The 25,986-nt window shown below is 39.5% G+C and overlaps 1 protein-coding gene across 1 annotated transcript in view; it reads right to left on the bottom strand.

Moving 5' to 3' along the window:
* The window catches only part of Xpr1 (xenotropic and polytropic retrovirus receptor 1), a 155,148-nt gene that overhangs the window by 124,896 nt on the left and 4,266 nt on the right, over positions 1–25,986 (bottom strand). The window lies entirely within an intron of this gene.

The raw sequence follows: 25,986 nt of genomic DNA, 5'->3' as shown, positions 1-25,986 counted from the left end.
AGGTTGGAGGGAATTGTACAGGAGAGTACTGAAAGAGACTACTGGAAAGGGTGGGGCAGGGGCATTTGGGGTCAGGTAAACACCTGGCACAAGGGAATCTCCCAGGATGACCCCAGCTAAGACTCCTAGCAATAGTGCATATGTAGCCTGAACTGGCCATCTCCTGTGACCAGATGGGAGCCTAGCCCAATTGTCATCCAAGAGTCATCATCCAGCAACTGATGGAAACAGATGCAGATCCACAGCCAAACATTAGGCAGAGCTCAGGGAATCCTGCAGAAGGGGGGAGGAAGGATTGTAGGAGCCAGAGGGGTGAAGGACATCACAAGAAAACCCACAGAACCAACTAACCTGGGCCCATAAGGGCTCACAGAGAATGAACTGACAACAAAGGAGCCTGCATGGGACCAACCTAGGCATTCTGCATATATGTTACAGTTGAGTGGCTTGGTCCTCTTGTGGGACTCCTAACAGTGGGAACAGGGGCTGTCTTTGACTCTTTTACTGGCTTTGGGGACCCTACTCCTCATACTGGCTCACCTTGCCTAGGGAAGGTGCTTAGTCTTACTGCAACTTGATATGCCATGTTTTGTTGATACTCATGGGAGACCTGCCCTTTCCTAAACAGAAAAGGAAGAAGAGTATATTGGGGTATAGGAACAGAAGGGGGTGGGAGGAGGGCCTAAGAGGAGGGGGGCACTGCAGCCAGGATATTAGATAGATAGATAGATAGATAGATAGATAGATAGATATAGATAAATGTACTTTTAAAAAAGGAAAAAGAAAAATGCCCTAACAATGGAGTAGCTCAGTGGATGGACATATGATCTCAAGCCCGATGACCTGAGTTCAATCCTTTGGACCCAAATCCTAGAGAGGACCAACTCCTGAAAGTTCTGATCTACACATGCCGCATATGCACATGTACACTAATAAAATAAGAAGATCCTAAAGATAAACACTGGACCTACATAATAAAATGCAAAAAAACTAGAGAAACTCTGTAGCCTGAGCTGGCTTCCAAGTCATGGCAATCCTGGCTCTGCCTCCTGAGTGCAGGGACTGCAGGCTTGAGCTACCTACCATACCTAATCCCCAGAAATCTTCCTAGTTTAGATATAAATGTTTATTAGTGGAACTCTGAAAAGCTTAGGGCTATAAAAAGAACAAGGATTTTATAGTTTTTCTCCCCGAAATTACATAGTAGATTAGCTAACAACCATATTTAGGTAATTTGGATAGTTACAGTGTAGTTTCTCAATAAGTAGGTTGGGAACTGTATAAGAAGCATTTCTCAGGCCAGAGATGAGAGATGGCTCAGCAGGTAAGTGCCATTGCTGCCAAACCAGACAACCTGAGTTCAAACCCCAAGGACCCACATGGTAAAAGAAAAGAGCCAACTTCCCAAGCTGCCCTCTGACTTCCACAAATGAACTATGGCACATGCTTTCCTGCTCCAAAAAAATAAAATGTTTTAAACAGAAAGAGCACTAATTTAAAGAAAAGAGAGTTGCCCATATAAATCAAAATATTTAACTCATTAAGTGGATAAGGTTCCAGAGATGAAGAACTAGCTATAAACTTAGTGACTTTAACCACTTCAAGTTTCAAATACAGCCAACTACTGCCAATTCCCAAACTGGTATATGACGGAGTTCTTCAACCTTAATATAATTGACATTTGAGGCTAAATAATTTAAGAGGAGGAGTTCTCAGCATCTCTAGTGGCATCTAGAGACACCAGCATCAATCCTCACCTCCCAGCTGTGATACTGCTAAATGTCTCCTGGCAAGCAAAATCACACTTCCCCAGAACTACCCGCCCACAGTTTTCAAGCATATAAATACTGAAAAGGAAGAAATAAATCTTCAGTGGCCCACTCTTTAAAGAGTATTCACATCTAGCACATTATAGTCTTCCCAAGTGAATTTACTATTTGCTTTGCTTTAATAATTAGTCTGTTAGTTCCATATCTGTCCAGTCTAACTACAAAAATCTCTAACATGTGGGGCATTTACCCACCAACCCCACGGCTCCCCAGAGTTTTCTCGAGTGTGAGCAGCAGGAAATATTAGAAGGATTTATAGTGCAGAGATAAACAGATAGAAAATACAGGATAGCCTGGAGAGGGCCTGGAACCTATTCCAAGGGGCCCTGACTGTCTCTGCCCCAGGGTATTTATAGAGATGCCAAGAGGGTGGAGCAAAAGACCACCTCCCCCAGCACAGCCAAGTGCAGACCATTTCAGACACCTGCACTCAGGTCTGTGGCCCTAATCATCCTATATGCGGACCTGCTGGGTAAAGCCACGAGGAACCTGAAAACAGGCTCCCACACTAACAAAACAAGAAAATTTTAAATTCTTAAATTAATCCAACTTTGTTCACTTTGTTTTATAAAAGTGTAAGAAAATTACCTATACAAAAGTTTTATGTTTAAATGAAAAAATATTCAGTAAGAGTCAATGTATAGAATTTGAATAGGCAATATAACATTGCTGAGGTATAATAAAAAATACATATTTGGTCTTTATGTATAGTTCTTGGCTGGCACTCATGAAACCTTGGAATTTACTGTCTTTTATATATTGAAATCACTCAAGGGGTAGGGGTTAGAGGAGAACCTCAGACAGCATCAGGATGAAGGCTAGCCTAAGGAAGTAACAAGTAACTACAGGGTTAAAACTTTCAGCCCTAGCTCCAAACTTCTGGGAAGGGCAAGGTGTTGGAAATAAGTTCAATCACCTCCCTATACATAGTCAACCATGCCTGTGTAGTGATACCTCCCAAATGTGTAGAAAACAGAGTATCGTGAGGTAGTGATACCTCCCAAATGTGTAGAAAACAGAGTATCGTGAGGTGGGGGAGAGGTATAAAGTTTCTTTTCTAGGTCCTGGATGGTCAGGAGGACAGTTCAACTTGTAGACTATTGTCTTTCCATTGGTTTATGTTGATACTGAGTCTCTACTAGACAAGTGCTGCCTAGTGTCCTCAGAGCTGTCTGCACAGCATCCGTTGTCCATCTTTGTGTCTCAGGGGTCCAATGTAGATCATGTTTATTTATGTGGCAAACTCAAGACACAACAGATGTTAAAAGATGACACCAAGTATCTTCTTTGATCCTAATATAATGAAATTAGAAATCAGCAAAAAATAATAATAATAGAACTGCAAAATTCTTAAGATGTGGAAATTGAACGATATTCCCTTAAACAACTCATGGACCAAGCAAATCACAGAATAAATTAGAAAAGGGAAACACACATTTATGAGACATAATGAGAGCAGTTGCAAAGGGGGAAATTTATCCCTACAAAAGCTAAAAAGGCTCAAACCAACCACCTAACTTTACAACCTAAGGAATTATAAAAAGAGGAACAAACTAAATCCACGGCTACCAGAAGGAAATAAAATCATTAGAGTAAGCAAATGACACAGAATGGGAAAACAAGAGAAAATCCAGTGAAAGCAAAGATGCTGCTTTGACAATATCACAATAAAACTAGCAAAGCTTTGGCTAAGTGGATTTAAAAAGCAAAACCTGAAGTTAGTAAAATCATAAATGGACATGGGGACACTGCTACAAGTTCTATAGCAATAAAGGGGCTACAGGGACACTATAAACAACTATACACTAAAAGTTGGATAAACCAGATAAACTCCTAGAAATGTATAAAACCTACCAATATTAAGTCACGAAGAAACAGAAAATCAGAATAGATAATATAATGAGTAAGAAAGTTGAATCAATACTAAGCTTCCTCAAATGTTTACAAAAAAGAAAAAAAGAACACAAAAGAAAATTTTGTAGCTCCTTCCCAGTCAGTATTACCATAATATCAAAGCTAAAAACTACATTCCAAGGGACTATGGAGGTGGCTCAGCATCAGTTAAGAGTACTGGCTGCTCGTCCAGAAACCCAGGTTCAATTCCCAGCACCACCTAATCGTCTGTCTATTTCAGGTCCAGGGAGGCAGGCAGGCAGAACTACAAGGAAAAAGCTCACAGCAATGAGTATCTCTTATGAAAGCTAATGCATACATTCTCAACAATACACTGGATGTATAACTTCAGTGCATAGAGTTTGCCTAGCACAAATAAGACCCTGGGTTTGATTCCTAACGGCCAAACATATCCCACCCTACCCCTCCTACCCCCCCACCCCCCCACCAAAAATATGCCATGCCTGATTCAAAGGACTTCAAAAGGCATTTCTCCAAATAAGAGATACAAAGAGCCAATTGCCACATGAACAATGCTAACGTCACTCATCATCAGAGGGATATGAAACAAAGCCACAGCAAGACAGTGTTACTATCACAAAAGCAACAACAGCAGCTGTTCTTGGTAAAAATGTAGATACTTGTACTGTTGGTGGCAATTGTTGGTAGGAATGTACACTACTGGAGAGAATGAAAAATGGAGAGGCTGGGGAGATAGCCCAGTTGATAAAGTACTTGCCCCACAAGCATGAAAACCTGACTTTAATCCCCAGGACTCACTTAAAAATGCCCTGCATGGCAGTGTACAACTGCAATCCCAGCACTGGGGAGGCAAAGACAAGGAGGATCCAGGGGATTTGTTGAGTCTGTCAGAATTCACCAGTACCAGATTCAATGAGACACCTACCTCAAAAAAATAAGATGAGAAGCAATAACGAAAGACACCTGACATCAACCTCTGGACTCAAAATAGATGTGCATACACACAGCAATAAACAATAAACAAACAAACAAACAAACAAACAAACAAATAAATAAATAAAACAAAACAAAACCCCAAAGCTATCAAGTTATTTAGAAACTAAAACAATGAAAATAATTATGTCTGAAAATCATTGTTTAGGTGACTGCTTTGCACATATGTTAGAGTTAAAGACACAATACAAGTCAATAATTGTCTAAGTCACTTTTTCTTATTTCTGTGAGGTAACACTTGACAAAAGCAGTTTCAGGGAGGGTGGGTTTATTTTAGCTTAGAAGATACAATTAATCCTTGTGGGATGGCATAGTGGTGGGAAAGTGGCACGGCTGGTCACATTCTATCCAGTCAGGAGGCAGAGGGAGATGATGCTGATGCTCAGCTGGCTTTCTCTTTTATCCGTTTTTATTCAGTCTAGACCCCATGCCCGTGGTGCTACCCATGTACCTTCACAGAAGGTTTCCCTCCTCAGTTAAACCTCTCTGGAAATATCCCTACTGAAACACTCAGAGAAGAAGCTCCTAGACAAATCCAAATCCAGGAAAACTGAAATGAAGATGATGTCAACTTACAAGCACATCAGTCGTCAACATGACTTAAACTGACCACTTTAAATTCCACCCACCCCTGGCCCCCAAAGGCTCATACCCATAGTTCAATGAATATGAACACATATCCTTTCATTCCAATTTCAAATGTTCCCACAGTCTTTACAGTTTCTACATTATTCTAAAGTCTCTTCTTAGAGTAAAGACATTCTCTTAACCACGAGGCCCATACAACCAAAGCACAAATTACATACATCAATATACAATGACATAGAAAAAACATTCACATCCCAGAAGAGAGGACTGGGAAGGTAAGCATAGAGGGCAAACACTAAACCTGCAGTCCCATGCCAGCATCTGAAGCTACTGATGAAATCATCTGTTCTCCAAAGGGCTTAGATATCCCACCCCTCTAGCTCTGCTGCCTACAGCACATACAGCCTCTCTTCAGCCAGCTCCACTCTGTGCCTTCTACTTTCTTTAGCAATGTTCCATAGTCCTACAGCCTCCAACATCCTAGTTTCTCCACTGCAAGTCAACTTCACCTTCACACACTTCATGAAATGGCCTCTCCAGGCATCCCTACAGGTAATCTACCCTGCCACATACAGACCCCTGGCCTCCATGGCTGACTAGAATCTTGGTGCAAGCCTCTCTGACCCCATATGTCTTATTCTGTAGCATGCAAAACCAGCACTATGTGCACAACACTGTCAAATCCCACTGTTAGCTCAAGTTGTAGTCTGGTCCCTTTCTACCACAGCTATAGTGCCCTCTGTACACTTTGGCAGCTGAACCTGGAAAAGTACTTCCCTTGGCAGTTGTTCTGAATAGTGCCTCTTCAATGGATCCTCAATTTAGTTTCTCTCCTCTTCAATTAATTTGTTTTTAAGTTTTGGGAGAATTTTGTATAATGTGTTTTAAAGATAATGTGATTTACCCTCCCTTCCCCAGTTCCTCCCAGAGCCACTCCCCTCTTCCATATTGGCCCAACTCTGTCCTCTTTTTTTAAGTTTTTATCCATCAAGTCCAATTTGTGCTGCCCATATAGTCTTAGATGCGTGGTATTCCACTGGAATGTGGTCAACTCACCCGGGGCTATGCTCTTTAAAAAAACAAACCTGTCTCTCCCTCTTCCACAAGCTAACAATTGCTCCACAACTAGGGGTAGGATTACGTGCCCAACTCCCCTCTCCATGCTGGGATTTGGTCTGGCTTGAGCCAGATTTTGAGCATGTTGTCACAACCACTGTGAGTTCCTATTTACAGCTCCTCATTGTGTGGGGGAAGGTACCATTTCTTTGTAGTCTATCCACCACCTCTGGCTATCAGTCTTTCTACCTCCTCTTCCACAATGAGCCTTGGGAGGAGAATGTATGACATACACGTCCCACTCCAAAAGCTGAGCATTCCATAGCCTCTTATTCTACGTATACTTGGCCAGTTGTGAGTCTCTATGTGAGTCACCATCTAGAGCCAATAAAAGCTTTTCTAATGAAGCTTGAGAGATGCATTTACCCATTTTAGTGACTTAACAAGAAGTCACTAAATCAGTTGAATACTATATCCATTTAGCAGAATAGTAGAAGGTTCTCTCCTAGGGCCTATGACTTACCTAGCCATAGGTTCTTGGCCCAAAATTAGTGCCAAGTATGAGTTTTATTTTGTGGAATGGAACATAGATGCAATCAGAAAGTGGTTGGTTACTCCCATGATGTTCATGCCACTACTGCATCAGTGGGCATGTCTTGCCAGGCCAGTTGTTACCATAGCTTACAGAGCCCATAGACAGGTAAGACTGATGATTACTTTTCTCTTCTGGTAACATGCAGAGGACCTTCCACCACTACAAAAAGCTAGCCAATAAGAACGAAGCTTCCAAGTCAGTACCATCTTGATTTTCTACATGTTCTATTAGTCAAGAATGTGGTATCACTAGGCAGTGGTAGAACATGCCTTTAATCCCAGCACCTAGGAGGGAGAGGCAGGCAGATCTCTGAGTTCAAAGCCAGATTAGTCTACAGAGGGAGCTCCAGGACAGCCAGGGCTACAGAGGGAAACCCAATTAAAGAAAAGAAGAGAAGAGGAGAAGAGGAGAGGAGGGGAGGGGAGGGAGAAAGGAGGGGAGAGGAGGGGAGGGAGAAGGGAGGGGAGGGAGAGGGAGAGGGAGAGGGAGAGGGAGAGGGAGAGAAGAGAAGAGAAGAGAAGAGAAGAGAAGAGAAGAGAAGAGAAGAGAAGAGAAGAGAGAAGTGGTGTCCTCAGCAATAGAGTAATCAATCATAGCATGGTCAATAGCTTGTAATGTTTGGGGATCCATGGGATCTTACTTGTTAACAATACCAAAAAAAATAAACTAGGCACTGGATTTTTATTTGTTAACCTGGTACCTAGTGGGGACACTGTTGTTCTGTTATAGGGTAACTCCATTTTAATATATATCTCACTCGCCTATCTCTCAATCTCTCTCTCTGTCTGCTGCTTATGAATAAGCTGTAATCTCTCAACTACTCCTCAATACCATGGCTGCCTGCTTGCTGTCATACTCCCCACCATGATGGTCATGGACTCACTCTCTGAAACTGTAAGCAAACCCCCAATGCTGTCTTTCAAAAGCTGCCTTGGTCATGGTATCTCTTCATAACAACATAAAAGAAACTAAGACAGCTTCCTTGAAAATGCCCCCTGCCCTTTACTAATTTCCTGACTTCTATGAGTATTTTGAATGAAACACGCTTATCTGAAGATTCAAATACATACATGCAAGCAAAATATTCATGAAACAAAATATTTGTATTCTTCTAAACTGGAGCCTTTGATGGGTGTGGTCTTTCCTATTGTCCCACTGCAAAAGTACAAGGTTTCTCCTTAATTGTGCTCATCTCTTCAACAACTGCAGATGTTTTTTCTCTGTACCCCCTCGTTAGAACTTTAACTCAATCATACTCCTTTCTTCACCAAACTTTCTCCTATCTTTCAGTTCCACTTGCTACTTTCCTATAAACCAGGTTAAGAGCAGTAAGCAGTAACCACACCACAGGTGAATACTATCCTGTCTTAAAATTTCCTCTGCCAAACAAATTAGATACTTTTGCCTTAAGTCTCACTTGACTTACCAGAATTTAGGCAAGCTGAAAACAGATTCTTTGCCAGAATATAACATGAATGGCCTCTAAGCAACTTCCCAATAGAATCATGTCATTCCCTACCCCCCAGTTCCCTGTAACCTTGGGAGTCAGGCTTCCAGGTCCACATTTCTTTCTCCTGGAATTCTGATTTTCTGAACTCTTACCAAAATGGCCCAGTAAGCTGCACTTAGAGCATTATTGTAGGGTTTGTCTCTAGTCCAAAGCTCCAAACACTTGCACATTTCTCCCACCAATCAACTAACAACCAACAACTCACATTGTCAGGTTTATCATGGCAACAATTACACTGTGTACTAATTTTCCATATTACGTTTTTGTTTTTGCTGTGATGAAACAATTGACAAAAGCAACTTAAGGGGGAAAGAAGTTAAGGTGATAGAGTTCATCATAAAGAAGTTAATGTGATAGAGTTCATCATAAAGAAGTTAAGGTGATAAAGTCCACTGTAAAGAAGTTTAGGTGATGGAGTCCATCATAAAGAAGTTTAGGTGATGGATAGAGTCCATCGTAAAGAGGTTAAGGTGATAGAGTCCATCGTAAAGAGGTTAAGGTGATAGAGTCCATTGTAAAGAGGTTAAGGTGATAGAGTTCATTGTAGTGGGAAAGTACAACTGGTCCTGTTAACATCCGGTCAGAAAGCAGACAGGGATGACCGCTGTTACTCAGGCAGCTCCCTCTTTATTCCTTTTTATTCAGTCCAGAACCCCAGCCCATGGGATAGTACCACCAACCGTCATGGTAGGTTTTCCCTATTCATGTAAACCTTTCTGGAAATGCCCTAACCAACACCCCTAGAGGTATGTCTTTTGGTTATAATAAATTCAGTCAAGCTGCCAATGAAGATCACCATCAAATATATAAAAGTAATAACAGTTATATTTTCTGAATGCCTATCATCAGATATTATATTTTAATTTACTATTTAATGAGAAACTTGTAAGTCTCCTTTAAGCATAGACTCTCATTTCACCAATTAAAGATCTGAGACTCAGAAAGGTTATTAAAGTACTTTGCCCAAGTACTGCTAAATATTAGTCACTTTACAATCAACATTTCTTTGAGAAAGATAATAAATAGCTCATGATTGGGAGTAAGATCTTATTTCCTAAAACAAACTTCTATCTTGGCCTCAAATTTTTCTAATTGTTCCCATATTTCTAATTTTTTTTTTTGTTCCCATATTTCTAATTTTTTTCTGTGTCTTTAGTTTGGTTTTGGTTTTGGTAGGAAGTATGGTAAATCATCTCTAATAATCCTTGCCTCCTGGTAGTAGTGCTCATGTGCAACCCCCTCCAGTACTAGAGATGGCAGGTTTGTGTAAGCAATTGAATATTGCAGGGTGCCAGGGTAGAACTTCCAAAGATAGATCATAAGATATGGTGTTTTCCTTCTTGTTCTGTCTAGTATCACATACTCTGGAGAAAGTCAGCCAAGAAAGCCTCAAGTATCCCTATCAAGCTCTCCATGTAGTAGAGCCTCGTAAAAAGTGCAGCACAAACCTGCAAGCCCTCCGACTGAGCCATCCCTCACTGCTTTCTCAGCTCCACATAGGCACTGACAACTTCACAGAACCACTTGATTAAGCTGCTCCCAAATTCTTGCCACACAGAAATGAGACATGTTTATTAATTTAAGCCATTACATTTTGTAACAACTTGCCATAATGCAACAGATAATTAATACACCAAGCTAGATTTGAAAAAAAAAAAAAAAAATGTTATATAATCAAATGTACCTGTTAGTAGATCATAAGTAACATCTTTGGTTTGTTCTGATCAAAGTAGCTTAAATTTTTATTCCTATAAAATTAAAGGAGAAGGCTTGTGGCTAAGAGTACTTGCCACTCCTGCAGAGGACCTGGGCTCACCTCCCAGCACCCACATCACATAACTCACAACTGTCTGTAATTCAAGCTCCAGGAAATCCAACACTGTCTTATGACCTCTGTGGGTACCTGCACACTCATGGTACACAGACATATATGCAGGTACTCACATATATATATAAATAAATGAATGAATGAATAAATAAATAAATAAATGAACGAGCGAACAAATAAATAAATAAATAAAATCTAAAATTTTAAATTAAAAACAAAATGAAACTATTGGCCAGGTGGTGGTGGCATATGCCTTTAATCCCAGCACTCAGGAGGCAGAGGCAGACAGATCTCCATGAGTTCAAGGACAGCCTAGTCTACAGAACTAGTTCCAAGACAGCCAGGGCTACACAGAGAAACCCTACCTCAAAAAACAAAAACAAAAACAAAAGAACTATTGGGGCTGGGCAGATGGGTTAGCATTAAAAGCACACTGGCTGCTCTTTTGGAGAACCTGGATTTGATTCCCAACACCCACATGCCGTACCATGACCAAGCCTAGTGGATTTGATGCCCTCTTCTGGCTGTGGGTATCAGGCACACACATGATACAGAGACATATGCAGGTAACTCATACATACAAAATAAAAAGTTTAAAAATTAAAAATACAGAAAAACTATAGAAAGGAAAACTATGGCAACTTCAAGTTATTTATTTAGTGATGATGAAAAAGTATATTCCTATGTCAAAGCTACCACTACTGTAATTTAACTTATATCAATTCAAATATAGTCATTCAGAGCTGAGCTAGAACTGATCTGACAGAAGACTAAACAACATGTCTTTGTCTATGGATCTTATTCTGATGAAAAATTAAAACTGAGAAGATGCATTTTTCTACCACTGACATCTATATGGCTCATTCATACATTCCTGGGGTACAATGTCACTTCAACCCTTATGAGCCATAGCATCCAACAAAGTATACATTTAAAATGTATTTATAAACTAGACTAAGTCATCACTTAATTTTAAGTGCTAATTATTACTTTTATTAAACTATTTTACAGTGTTTCCAGTTTCATGAGATATCAAATTGCAAAGTCCTTTCTCAGTTATCCCAAATTTCATTATCTTTCCTTTTTAAATAAAATTCAAATCTCTTTCATTCAGTAGACACAGAAAAAAATTTTTAAGGTTTTGCCTTCTAGGCTTCCTAAATATATACTATGACTATTTAATTTAGTAAAATGTGTTGGATTTTGGTCAAATATAATAGTTACCAAAATATAACACTGCTAGCTGCTCTTCTTAGTACAAGTTTGCCATCATATAGGGGTGAAAATCCAAAAAATAAAGGTAAACTCAAAAGGGAACTAAAGTTTACAATGATACTGCCTACATGCCTATAAATTCTCTTTTTAATCTAGGGATCTCAGACTACTTCATGGCTCAAGTTTAAATGTTAAAACCCTTTAAGAGACTAGGTTTTACCTTTACAGGTAATGTTTTCTACAAACTTACCACTACATTTCGAGAGATATTTAAGAAAATACTACTTCATCAAACTAAGACACTCTTGTCAGAATACAGTTATTGTAGGTACCATTCAGAAAGGAAAACATCACCAACTAAACTGTGGCACGTGTATGGTATATCCCAATGTCGAAGACACTTGAATGTGGCACTGCCACTCTTGCTGTTGGTTTAGAAAATGTGTGGGAACAGAACTCCCATTTTTAAGAGTTTACGAAGTCATAGTTCTGGAGATGCAAAACCAGGTACTGGCATCTGCTAAGTTGGGTAAAGACACTCTGGCTACATCAAGACATGGCAGATGGTATCGTGTTGGAGCACACGTAACAGGCAAAGAGCACACGATGACACAGGAAGCCAAAGAGCAAGGCAGGGCCTGGCTTGGTCTTTTTCTAACAATGTTCTCACAAGAACTAACCTGAATCACATAAGAACTACATAAATCTCTCCCCGAGATGGCATCCTCAACGACCTCAACACCTTTAGAGGCCATACCTCTCACAGATTCTAAAACTTCATCCCACCACAGAAACCAAGTCTCTGCACATGAATCTCTGCCACATCCCATGCACAGTAAATGAATCTAAATGTCTAGCTGTCATCAATTGGTTTCTAAGAAAATTTCTGACAGTGAAAAGGGGTAGTATTATGTAAAAATACTGAGTAATAACATGTAAATATATATGATGGAAAATAACAACTATAACCTTCTATAGGCCAGGTCTTTCAGCACTTTCAAATATTGTTATATCTAATTCTCACAACAATCTAGCAAGGTATACTTATATACCCAGATACTGTCTACACACTTTACACTTATCAATGCATTCCATTCCATATAACCCTCCTAAAAAGACTATCTTGTTCTCTATAGTTTATGGATGAGAAAATTGTGACACAGATAAGCACAATAACCTGCCCTAGCTGAGCTAACACAAATTTTATTTTAAGTGATGTCAAAAATCAACATACTTTCTAAATCACTCTACTAAGAACCAAAATTTTCAATCCAGAGGCAATAGGCAGATTTCTGTATGTTCCCGGCCAGCCTGGTCTACATAGTAAGTTCTGAGCCAGCCAAGGCTACATAGTGAGATCCTGTCTCAGAAATTTAAAAAACAAACAAATGAATGAACAAGAATTGTTAAAGGCCTTGGGTACAATGCAATCAAATCCAATAGAAAAAACTTTCTGTCCTTTCTAAGAAATACTCAATAATAGAAAAATCTTAGAAAAATGGGAGAAAATATCAAAAACATAGTGCTAAATATGAATTTACTGAGCAGCAAAAAAGAAAGAAATGAAAAAGAAACGTCTCTAAATTCATCCCTGAAGCTCACTTACATGCAACAGAAGACAAACATGAACTGTCCCTATGTTGTTCACTGCCTTCAGCCTCCCCTCCTCTTCTAAACAGTGCCTCCTTGTCATAGCAGCAGATCTCACTGACATTTAGTCATCTTAAAACAAGGCTAAAGTTTCCATGTGAAACACATTAACTTTTTCTTTCTCCCCGAGCCCCTCTGGTCACTTCTGGGTTTGGAGCTAAGACGGAATCTAGGTCCTTACCCGTGTTAGACAAACACTCTCACATCTCCAGCTGTCAACAAATACAGTGACCAATTATTTGTTCATTTTTCCCTTCAATATACTATATTAAATGCTGTCAAACAACCCAAATATTTGATACTAGTTTGAAGAAAATCGCTAACACTGAATGAAAACACTTATTTTAACATAAATTCTGAAAGGTACCATCACTCTCATTTGGGGAGTGGTATACTGGGGATTGAACCTTGAGTTCTGTTGTTACACATATACTCTACCAGCTACCATTCTCAGCCCCCAAGTTCTAAATGATTCTCCTAGCTATTCCAAGTAATAGTACTAATATAGGTAATGGAGTAACTCTAACAAATAGTGAGTGTATATTCCAGAAATATGATAGGTTGACTATATACATGTGGTAGTTTGAATGCAATTGGCCCCCATAAGCCCATAGGGAGTGGCACTATTAGGAGGTATGACTTTGTTGGAGTAGGTGCAGCCTTGTTGGAAGGTATGTCACTGGAGTGGGGGGGGGGCAGCTTTGAGGTCTCCTATGCTCAAGCTAAGCTACACCTAGTAACACAGTTCACTTCCTGTTGCCTGCAGATCAGGATACAGAGATCTCAGCTCCTTCTCCAGCACCATCATGCCACCCTGTTCCACCATGTTGATAATGGACCAAACCTCTGAAACTGTAAGCCACCCCAATTAAATATTTTCCTTTAAAAGAGTTGCTGTGGTCACGGTGTCTCTTCACAGCAATAGAAACCCTAAGACAATATATTTCTCTCCCCTTTCCTTCTCAAAGCTTTTAGGTATAAAGCTGTAAGGAAAAAATGGGGAAGCATATAGCAGGCAGCAGGTTTAATACATCTGCCCAAAACAGAGCAGGCAGAAGAATAAACTGACTGACCACACAACACAGAAAATTTGAAATACCTTCAAAGTAGAACCTAACAGGAAGCAAGTCAGTTCAAGTCTCTAAAGCCAGAACAGGCCAGGCACTGGAAGCATCGTGTGGTTGAGAAGACAAAGTTAAAGAAAAGGCTAAATATAGGAGCGGTTGAATAAAGTAGTTAACAGGTCTACTTCTGGCTTACCATGACACATACCCCACCAGACACTAACATCATTTAGACCAAGAAACTAAATTAAAGGAGAGAAGAAGGATTAGGATATTTACTGTAGACCAAGCAGAAGACAGAGGTGACAAGCATAGCCTGAAAATGAAGTACATACACTAATGGTAGGATGCCAAGCTGATTTCTCCCCCATAACCCTCATAACTAAGAACATTCCTATTAAGAAAATATAACTAGGGCTGGAGAAATGGCTCAGAGGTTAAGAGCACTGACTGCTCTTCCAGAGGTCCTGAGTTCAATTCCCAGCAACCACATGGTAGCTCACAACCATCTGTAATGAGATCTGTAATGTGCTCTCTTCTGGCCTGCAGAGATACATGCAGGCAGAACACTGTATACATAATAAATAAATCTAAAAAAAAAAAAAAAAAAGAGAGAAAGAAAGAAAGATAGAAAGAAAGGAAGAAAGAAAGAAAAGAAAAGAAAATATAACTAGAGGGACTGGGAACAGGCTCAGTGGGTAAAAGTGCTTGCTGGGCAAGCATGAAGACCTGAGTTCAAATTCTAAGCATCGATGTAAAAAGTGGGATGTAGCGACATGCACCTGTAATCCCAGAACTGTAGGAGGAAGAAACAGGAGAATCCCTGGGCCTTACATGCTGCCAGAACAGCTCCAGGTTCACTGAGAGACCCTGTGTCTCAAGGGAATAAAGTGGAAAGTGATAGAGTAGGATGCTGAAGTCCTCCTCTGACCCCTGAGCATGCAGATACAAGCATCCACAGGCACATGTGCACATACAACACAAACACACACACACACACACACACACACACACACACACACACACACACACACAGAAAGAGAGAAAACAATTGGAGGAAAACTAGGATATTGCCTCTCTGTCCCTCTGTTCCAGTGTCCGTTATTTAAACAATGACATGTGAATATGATGGTAATTACATAACAGCCTCATCAGAGCTCATTTGCATAGATCACTCAAGAGTGATCTCTAAAGTCAAGCACTTACTATTTTATTCTAGATCAAGAATCCTCCTGTGAGTTTGCTTTAAGGTGGTTATCCATCTTTAATTCTTTAATTAAAGTATAGAGGCTATGGACTTTACACTAGAAAATGCTATTCTAGGTTAGTTTCACAAACAAAGCAGATTTACTCTTCTTACACGCCTATAGGAATTGTGAGAAGCAACAAAATTTTCATAAACCCAGTACATGAGCAACATGGAAACTAAGAAGCAACTAGGAAACTAAGTCTCCTAGTAAAGATGCTACTGTAAAATTAATCACAAACACACTGAAATGACAAACTTATAAATCTCCTATTGTAACAAATGAATCTGTTCTTTTCATAAATGTTCTTTTCATTTATGAAAATAACAAATATAATTAGTTTAATAATAAGAATCAACTCAGTGGTTTACAGAAAGTTGTTTTCCTTTTTAATCAGAATATGTAGTCTGAATTCTAGAAATTCTACTTTCCATAGATTTAGTGGGGTCCAGATACTACATACACTTCTGAGGTCTGTAAATTTTACTTTTTTTTTTTTTTTTTTTTTTTTTAAGCTCAAGAACACTTTTATCAGAGTTTAAAAGAAAACCACCCTTGAGCTGGTAAGCTGTATATCTCAGCAGCTACCCAGAGGAGGAAAGTGGAGGAGAGACATGGAGGTTACACAACCACATGGAGGTGAGGGAGCTTAAATTAAGGAGTGTGAAAAGCTCATAAAGTTTGGGCCAGCAGCTGAAAGAGACAGAACGAAAGAAAAGAGAAAGTTACACCCTTCTGAATCAGAACTCAGAACTCATGCTGGTTTGATTCAGCTTATAGGGACTGTTACTTTTATTTATTGTTATTTACTTGTGTATGTGTGTGTGTGTGTGTGTGTGTGTGTGTGTGTGTGTGTGTGTCTGGGGTGGAGTGAGGGTGCAGAATGCCACAGTGCCAGTAGAGGTCAGAGAACAATTTCCACAAGACAGTTCCTTCCTTTCACTATGGGTCCCAGGCTTGTCAACCTTTAAAGGCTGAGCCTTCTCTCTAGACTGCGTTTCTGTTTTTACATGCAGCCTGAGGGGCTCTAAAGCAAATAGTCATTGGACCAATCTTTGAGAAATGATCTCCAACACTTCAAAAATTAGATCTTGATTCAAGGCTGCTGGACAGCCATTGCCAATGACAAGCCTAGAATACTGGCCTCTGCTATCATGGATCCTAGGGAACCCAGAGTCAGGGACAGAAAAAAAGTTGTAAAGTAATAAAAAGAATCTAAACTGGGATACTCAGTCCTTGTCATGGCCATGAATAATACAAGTTTGAGCTTTGCAGTAGCCACCAGCCACATGTTGCTATTAAAATTTTAATTAGCTACAATTAAATATTGAGTTCTGCAGTCTCATGAACCACATTTCAAGGACTCATCAGTCATATGTACTCATGGCCACACACTGGACTACACAGATACAGAACATTTCCTCTAGCACTCAAAGTCCTACTGCATAGTGCTGTGCTGCAGTTTACCTATCAAGATACTTGTCAATGCTGCTTTCCCTAGAACCAAATAATGCCTTCCAGTGATAAAACCTATAGCAGTCAAGTGTCTGCCTGGCTTGGTAATAAGTAAGACATTATCACTACCTATAATATGCAGACCAGATGTTTTGCCTACAGCATCACAATTACTGAGAAAGCCTGTTCTACAGGTAGAATCTAAGATTCAAAAAGGGCTATAACTATTAAATAATAAAGCCAGATTTCAAATTAATCTCTTAAAATCCAACTAGGCAGAGGCCAAGGATGTAGTTCAGTGGTAGAATGCCTGCATAACATACACATGGCCCCAAGTTCAAGTCCTAGTACTGGAAAAAACAAAGCTGTGAACAAAACATTCATATATCAGTATAGATATTTATTAGCATTGCCTTTTTTAAACATTCTTTAACATTTATGTGAGTGTGAGTGCATTCGCACATGTGCTGCAGCATTAACATTATCTTAAAAAGCAAAGGAAAATAGATTAGGGAAGGTCAACACTAAAGGGGAAAGGACATCTCAAAACAGTAACAATGGCAGCATATCCAGGCATATTCCAGTAAAAAAGATATCACACAAAGAATTTGATTCATCCAAACAGTGTAAGACCTTGGCCTTATAGAATGAAATGAGTACATCATTAACTCTAGCCTTCTAATCACAGGCTCAGCCAGTCCCATAATTTATCTTCTCTCAATAGCTTGGTAGAGAGAACAGACAAACAATTCAATGACAAGGAAAACCTGCTTTAGCCTAGAATGTGGGTGCTAAGTGCATTTCCCATTGTAATAAATAATTTGGAACATGGGTATTTAAATATCGCTCCTTTGTGAGCTTACAATATTCAGCCAACCACTTAATTGTATACAATTGGCCAAGCCCCATCAATCTAGGGACACTGAAAAGATCAAATTCAGATTGGAACTTGGGACACAGTGAATTCAGCAAAGTAAAGACATTCTGTGAAACTTCTTGGCAACCAGTAAAATGGTGTTCCCAAGCAAGGCACTGACCTCAAATGACACCTTTTATTCAAATTCCAGCGGCATTTATTAGTCCCTGTAGCAAATGCCCTGAGAGTCCTAACTACCAAATATCTAAAAAACCAATTCTTCCTTTTCAATTCTTTTCCTACTCAGCAGAACCACTGCACAGAAAACATACCAGTGATAACACAACCAAATTTGAATGAGAGCAAGGGAATGGGGTACATGAAGAAGTTGGAGGGAGGAAAGAGAAGAGGAAAATGACATACTTGTATTATAATCTCAAAAAATTAAAAATAATAGAATCTGGACTAAGACAAATCTGAGTTCATAATCTTAATTCATCCTAAACTAACCGTGCAACCTTGGACAACTACTAAAGTACGAGATTATCATTCTTCAAAAATAGGATAAATACCTTTATGTCAGTAGGCCTGTTGTAAAGATCACATAAGAAACTTCATTCAACAAGTATGTAAGTAGTTAAATGTGATGACAGTGAGCTAGATGCTAGATGGATAATATCTACTACCTGCCTGACACCCAATAAGCATCTGGTAAATTTTACATTATAACGTCAAATCTAAAAAACCACTAACAGCAGTACACATCATTGTTTTATATACTTCTATGACTGAAACACCATGTCAAACTGAAAAATGACATAGCATTAATTTTAACACACCCCAATTTTATTTAAAATATGGATACATATAAAACCAATTAAATAAAACACCAATTCAAGCCTTCATAATTTTTTACTATACTGTTTTTCCTGTCTTTGATCATAATTTGTCTAAAGCATCACGTAAGATACAAATTACATACATATACATACACACACACACACACACACACACACACACACACACCACGTTGTGTCATCTCTTTAAAATCTTTTATGGACCAAGAATGGTAATACATGCCTATAGGAGGCTGAGGCAGGAGGATGGCAACTTTGAGGAGTCTGAGCTACATACTAAGATCCTGTCAATAAGTAAATAAATATTTACAATTCATACCCAGGAATATATCTTAACTTCACAGTGTTCTAGGCCTTTTAATCCCTCCCAGATCCTTTCCAAGTTCACTCTATAGACTGTCCAATGCTCTACTAAATCGAATTCCATTAGGTATATCTGGATATTCCTACCTATGCCATTCTTCAATCTCATTCTTTCTGCCTATGCTGTCTCTAGCGTCCTTTCCCTTCTTACCTGTATGATAAAATTATACTTAATCTCTTGTATCCTACTAAAATTATACCACTGTAGATCTAATGTAAATGCCTTTGCTCTCTAGGGCAAAATCAACTGGCCACTCTTTTGTAATAAACAGTGTGTGTGTGTGTGTGTGTGTGTGTGTGTGTGTGTGTAATACATTTATATATATATATATAGATATAGATATATAGATATATATACATATAAATTAGAAGACCATGTAAGCTGCAAATTACTCAAGGTAAAAACTAGTGCTCACTGCCTTTACCCCCAGCACCCTGCATGATGCTCACTATGGCTCACCATGTTAGGAACCTAGTCTCTAAAATAAGACACACCTGCTTTTGCTTTCTAGCTCTAAGCACTTTCCAGCTATGCAACCCTGGCCAATCTACTCATCCTAAAAGTCAACGTTTTCTCCTAACAGGAATAATAACACACTTCGCATAGTGAAGATTAAAGTGCACATCAGAGCACTCAATAAACATTAACTGTGGTTATTGTCATCATTATTGTTTTATTGTTGTTTTAAAAAGAAGAGGGGTACTCATGAATAATGAATATGTTTAATACACACTCTAATATCCTCCAGACCAGTGGTTCTCAACCTTCCTAACGTTGCAACCCTTTAATACAGTTCCTTATGGTGTGGTGACCCCCAATCATAAAATTATTTTGTTGCTACCTCATAACTGTAATTTTGCTACTGTTATGAATTGTAATGTGAATTGTTTCTGGAGACAGAGGTTTGCCAAAGGGGTTGCAAACCACAGGTTGAAAACCACTGCTCTAAACACATTGCCCTGACGTGGGCTTCACAACTTGGGCTATAGGAGGTAGGAAATGTAGTCTCCATGTAACCTATGCTACAAAACAAAGAGAGGAATGTTACAGAGGAGTAGGCTATTCTTTTCTTAACCTTCCCGAGTCTGTCTTTTATTTCTGCCTGACCCTGCAAGCCTTGCTATAATCACTCAATCCTATCTCCTAATTCAAATGGCTTTCTACCTGTGATTATACCTTATAAATGGGGGCAATGGTTAATTTTAAGTGGGTAAGTAAACAACAGCATCATTAATATCTGAGTCTCATCATTTACTGGGTATTTTAATTAGCATACAGAAAAAACATTTTAGGCTGTTAATGTGATCTAATAGATTAGATTCAGATAAATGTATTAGCACAGAACATCTATTAATTTGAACAAAGAAAATTCATCCTTGAAATTTTAAGGCAAAACAACAACAAAAGGCATTATTTATATGGTCATGCTAAACCTCAGCAGCCAGCTGTAAGGCTGATCCCAGCAGTGTGTGACCTGTATGTCTTCAATTTATCCATTCAAAAACAAAGGTATTGAGAAGCTCTTTTCCAATTCTAAAGCTAACTTTAAGACAAAATATTGTTTTTATTATAAAATTGCAAAGAACTAATAGTAAGCAGCCATTAGAAGCTCACTTAAGCCACCTGGGTACATTTAAGAATGCATTGGTGATTCTCACTTCAATTAAAAAAACAAAAGAATACCTTGACACAGGCTAGCCAAAATACATGAATTTACAAAACGACCATCACAACTAATTTATTTCACAACTACATCATCATTTATGCCTGGCTTTCTTAGTGTATACTAAAAAAGCTAAGAATAATTCATCAGAACAAATACTACAGACGTTTGAAATATTAGCTCAAATGAACACAGCCATTTCCTAGAAAAAGCCACATCTGACATCTGACAGATAAAGCTTGAGGCTCCATATCCCTAATATAAACACGGCTAACCAAGCACTACAAAATATCCTTGAGCTCTTTGAACAAAAGAACTTTAATATATCCCCCTTACTATATGCCAGGCATTGTTCTAAGAACTTCTTGTGTTATAACTCATTTAATCCTCAACAACTAGGCATGTTGCATATATCTGCAATCCCAGGATTTTTTCAGGAGGCTGAGACCAGAGTATCAAAAATTCAAAGCCAGCTATAACTAGTAGTTCAGGAGTACCGTGATTACCTAACATGTCAAGACCAGCCTGCATTACATAGTGAGACTGTCTCAATGACTTTGGAAATATCAACTAAACAAATAAACTTCGGAAATGCCAATTTTCATAATAGTCCTACAAGAATTATACTATCATCATTAGTAATTAACACAAAAGGAAACCAAAGCACAAACATGTCAAGTGACATGGGCTGCGGAGATGGCTCCACAGGTAAAAACCATACAAGCTTGCCATACAAGCCTGATGACAAGCTCCATCCTCAGGACCCAAAGTAGAAAGAGGCACTCAACTCCACAAAGTTGTCCTCTGAGCACCTCAAGTGTACACTCAACGCGCGCGCGCGCACAGACACACACACACACACACACACAAATTTATTAAGAAAAACTAATTGACAAGTAACTTGCCTGAATCCACTAAGCTAGTAAGCCAGCAAGCTTTGATCTGAACCTTCACAGTCTGGCTTTAGAGACTGCTCTCTGCATTAACACACAAAGCTAATAAAATAAATCAGGGTAACGGTTAGCTCAACCACTGATCAGGCCAAATGACCTTCACTATTTACTCTCTATGATTCCATTCTCACTTGAACAAAAAATTAGAACTGAACTAAATAACCCTGAATATTCCTTACAGGTCTAACATTCTATGACGAAAACCTTGAAGCCAACTGCCACAACTGAGGCAAGTCAATAGCTATATCCACTTTTGTCCTCCTCTTTTTACCACAACCCATTCCCTTTTTCATATAATCATCTTCATTAGGTCCTTTGTTAGATGTTTATTCATAATGTTAGGATCACTTTGAGGAAACATAAATTAACAGAGGTGAATTCTGTCCTACTAAGGACTCCCCTGCTTTCCAAACCCAGCAGACAGAAAAGACCAGCCAGCCATTGCTTCACCATGCTACAGAACAGGTGCTACAGGGACAGGTCAATGGTGCTGAAGAACAGGTCAGGAGAGGCCTCTTAGGACCTCGTCTGTGCTCCCTGGAACTAGGGCAGCAGCAGCACAGCCATTTACAGGCTCAGTCTCCCATCCTGAGACAGCAGTAACAGCCTACCTACACTGCCTGCTCTTCAGAGAAATGTTTCTAAAGTGTTTACTACAAGGTGTGACGTAAGCCCTCAAATAAACAAACCAACCAACAACAGCTGCTGACAACACTTACTACCATCACTGTTGCTATTTACACTCCCTCACAAAAACAAGCGCTCCCCGGGCTGAGACTAATTTCAATTCTAGCTCTACTGACTGTATAGGTGGCATCCAGGAAGCCAAATTTCTTTCTCTATGGCCCTTCACTGTGTGGCAGACACCAGGAAATCCTCACCCTACAGAGTCCTTTATTCTCTCATGTGCTTTGTAAAAACAGGACCCTTTTTTTTTTCAGGCCATCTCTTAACTTTCTGAAATAAGTGCTGTGCTCAAAGGAAGCACTTCTGAGCCAATTATGATGGCACATGCCTTAATCCCTGAAGCAGAGGCAGGAGGATCTCTGTGAGTTTGAGGTCAGCCAGGGCTACAGGTTGAGACCCTGTATTTATAAAAAAAAAAAAAATCTTCATAATGCTACCACTCATTTGCTTTTTTTCCTTCTCCCACAGGTACACAAGGTAGTTTCAGGTGCTGTATTAAATGTCAGATTATACTCCTAGTGGCTAGTAAAAGATGTAAAAGGTGTGCTTGTATATTGCATATTAAATCTCAATTTTTAGGTTCCAATATAGTATGTCAATAGATATTCACATCCTCTATAATTTTAAGAGTTTCAACATGTCCTGGGATTTAAAAAGCTTGAAAAACATTGCTCTAAGGCATTAAAAAACAAAAATAACAAACCAAAAAAACCAAAAACCTCCATAAAGCACACTTTCTGGGGCTAGAGATATCGAGATATCAATGGATAAGAGTGCTTGCCTAGCACTAGTGAAAAGCCTTGGGTTCAATCTCTAGTAAGGCATAAACTGGAAGTGGTAGCTCATACCTATAATCCCATCACTTGAGAAGTAGAAGCAAGAGGATCAAGTCATCCTTGACTACATAGAGAGTTCAAAGCCAGCTTGGCATACATGAGACCCTTTCTGGGAAGGGGGAGGGAAAAAGGAAGGAAAGATAGGGAGAGAGATATGGGGGGAGAAGTGGGGTGCAAGAAGAGGGATTGAGAATGAACTTCCCCACTTTCCTCTGTGATTGCATCCCATCTATCTTCAAAAGACCAATTATTGGGTGGAGGACTGGGGACTTGGCTCAGTGGATACAGAGCTCACTCACTGCACAATCATGAAGACCTGTGTTTGGATCCTCAACATCCATGTAAAAGCCTGATATGGCAACATGCATCTGTTGCCAGGACAGGGGCAATAAAAGCAGGTGGATCCCTGAGGCTTTCTGGCCAGGCTGTCTAGCCAAATCCACAAGGTCCAGGTACAGTGAGTGATCTGTCTTCAAAAACTAAGGAGGAGCTAGGCGGTGGTGGTGGCAAATGCCTTTAATCCCAGCAGCACTGGGGGGGGGGGGGGGGGGGCCCAAAGCCAGGAGGATCTCCGTGAGTTCGAGGCCAGCCTGGTCTACAGAGAGAGGTCCAGAAAAGGCGCAAAGCTACACAGAGAAACCCTGTCTGGAAAAACAAACAAACAAAAACAAAACAAAACAAAACAAAAAACTAAGGAGGAGCTGGGCACACACCTTTAATCCCAGCACTCAGGGCAAGGGCAAGCAGATCTCTTGTGAGTCTGAGGCCAGCCTGTTCTACATAGTGAGTTCCAGTACATGTTCCAGGGTCATGTAGATAGACTGTTTAGTTAGTTAGATAGTTAGATAGTTAGATAGTTAGATAGTTAGGTAGTTAGGTAGTTAGGTAGTTAGGTAGATAGATAGATAGATAGATAGATAGATAGATAAATGAGGTGGGGCCAGGCTTTAATCTCAGCACTCAGGAAGTAGAGACAGGTGGATCTCTGTGAGTTCTAGACCAGCTTAAGCCATATTTTGAAACTGTCTCAAAAATAAATACGATGGAAAGCAACAGAAGATACCTGATGCCAACCTCTGGCTTCTAAACACAAATGCACGTAAGTGGGTGCATACCTGTACACAGAAGTGCACATGCACACACAGAAGTGTGCACAAACCAGCAAGCAGTAATTTGTTCACTATTTATGAATACTCAACGACAGAGCTGCACCTTAGGACTTATTTAGCTCCTTATTTCTGACCTAAGTTCTTTATTATAGTATAGACCTCCTTCAATAATAAAGCTTTTTAAAAAACCTTTCCTATATGAGTATTTTTTGGTCAAAAATTTATCCTAGGAATTCAAAGGGCTAGTTCAAGGCTCAGGACTGCTTTAATTTTGAACTTAATTACGATGGATACAAACTGAAAACTGAACTTATCAAGGCATACTTGAGATGTAAGTTAATTGTTGATGCCAGAGGATGTAAACTCTGACTTCCAAGGGTTTCTTATTAATTGTGAACTATTTTGGTGAACTTTTTGTCAGATCTAACAAAGTATTGCTACTATACCTGTGGTCTGGCTAAAGGCTGTTTCTAGATGTGTCAGCTGTCACTGCCATGCTGTTCACTGTGCTTACATTACGGGTACTACTGTTACAGCATCTCTGATTGGGCTGACTGAGTCAAGTTTACACAGCACTCATTTACTTAGGCACCCATAGCTGCACTGACCGCTGACAGTAAACAAAGAGAGGAGCAGTCACTGGGATCCTGACTCCCTCAGAATCTTAACACTTGTGGGCAGCCTCCTTGGAAAATGCTACACAATCCATCTACTAAACATTTGGAAAATGATATTTCTTCCTCCTCATATGCATAAAATTAACAAAACTAACAGTTTTAACACTATCTTCTCTTACTCCATGGAGTTTGGGGTACACTGTTTTGGGGCCTAAAATTCAAATGTACCTGAAACCCCCAGCAGTACAACTCGGTCTCTCAAATGTTTTCCGAATGAGGACTGAAGCCAGGACTAGTTTTCCATGGTCACTCCAGGTCAAATAAGATTCTTAGGTTCTTATGATCTGGGCCTTCACCCAAAAGCTGATCCAAAGCCAACCTCAGGGATGGACGGACAAGTATAATCTTACCAGGATACTCACCCTAACATACTTTACAGAGACAATAAAGAACAGTTATACTTCCTGTCTCTACTTTTGTTCACTCATTTAAATCATATTTGTAAATGTCAGGCATCTAACAATCACTAACCATCCTTTGCAAGCATTATTTAAAATACACTACACTGTATTTTTGTTTGCAGAAATCCCATAAAGAAAAAGTGTGGTTTGTGCCCCATCGGGTGGCCAAACTGGAAATTTCAAACAAGTTCCAGCAAGGCAAGTGAACCCTAACTAATCAACATAATACCATTGAGACACTGAAGCCTGCAACACAAGTTTTCCCACGGGAGGATTCTATAAATGAAAATCATAACACCACCACGGCTATGCTTCCTTCTACCTGACAATAAGGGAGGTGCAGTTCATGCAGTACGTCTTCCAGATCATGCAAAAGACAATTAGTTCATGGCCATTGCTTTCTGTTTATTTAAGTTAAACAGAAGTCTCATGCTGGAGATGTAGTTCAGTGGTAGAGTGGCTTGATTAGCACGCCCAAAGGCCTGGGTTCAATTCCCAGCAACGGAAACAAAAGGTTTCACTGAGTTTCCTAGTCACAACAAACTCTCAATTAAAAATTTTTTAATTTATTAATTTTTTGGTTTATTGATTTATTTATTGGGGGGTGTTATGTTTTTAAGACAGGGTCTCACTATGTAGCTCTGTCTGTCCTGGAACTCACCACATAGACCAGGCTGA

Source organism: Onychomys torridus, chromosome 11 (assembly GCF_903995425.1).
Source record: "Onychomys torridus chromosome 11, mOncTor1.1, whole genome shotgun sequence".
NCBI lineage: Eukaryota > Metazoa > Chordata > Mammalia > Rodentia > Cricetidae > Onychomys > Onychomys torridus.
The sequence above is the reverse complement of the archived record's forward strand: the minus strand, read 5'-3'. Positions and strand labels throughout refer to the sequence as shown.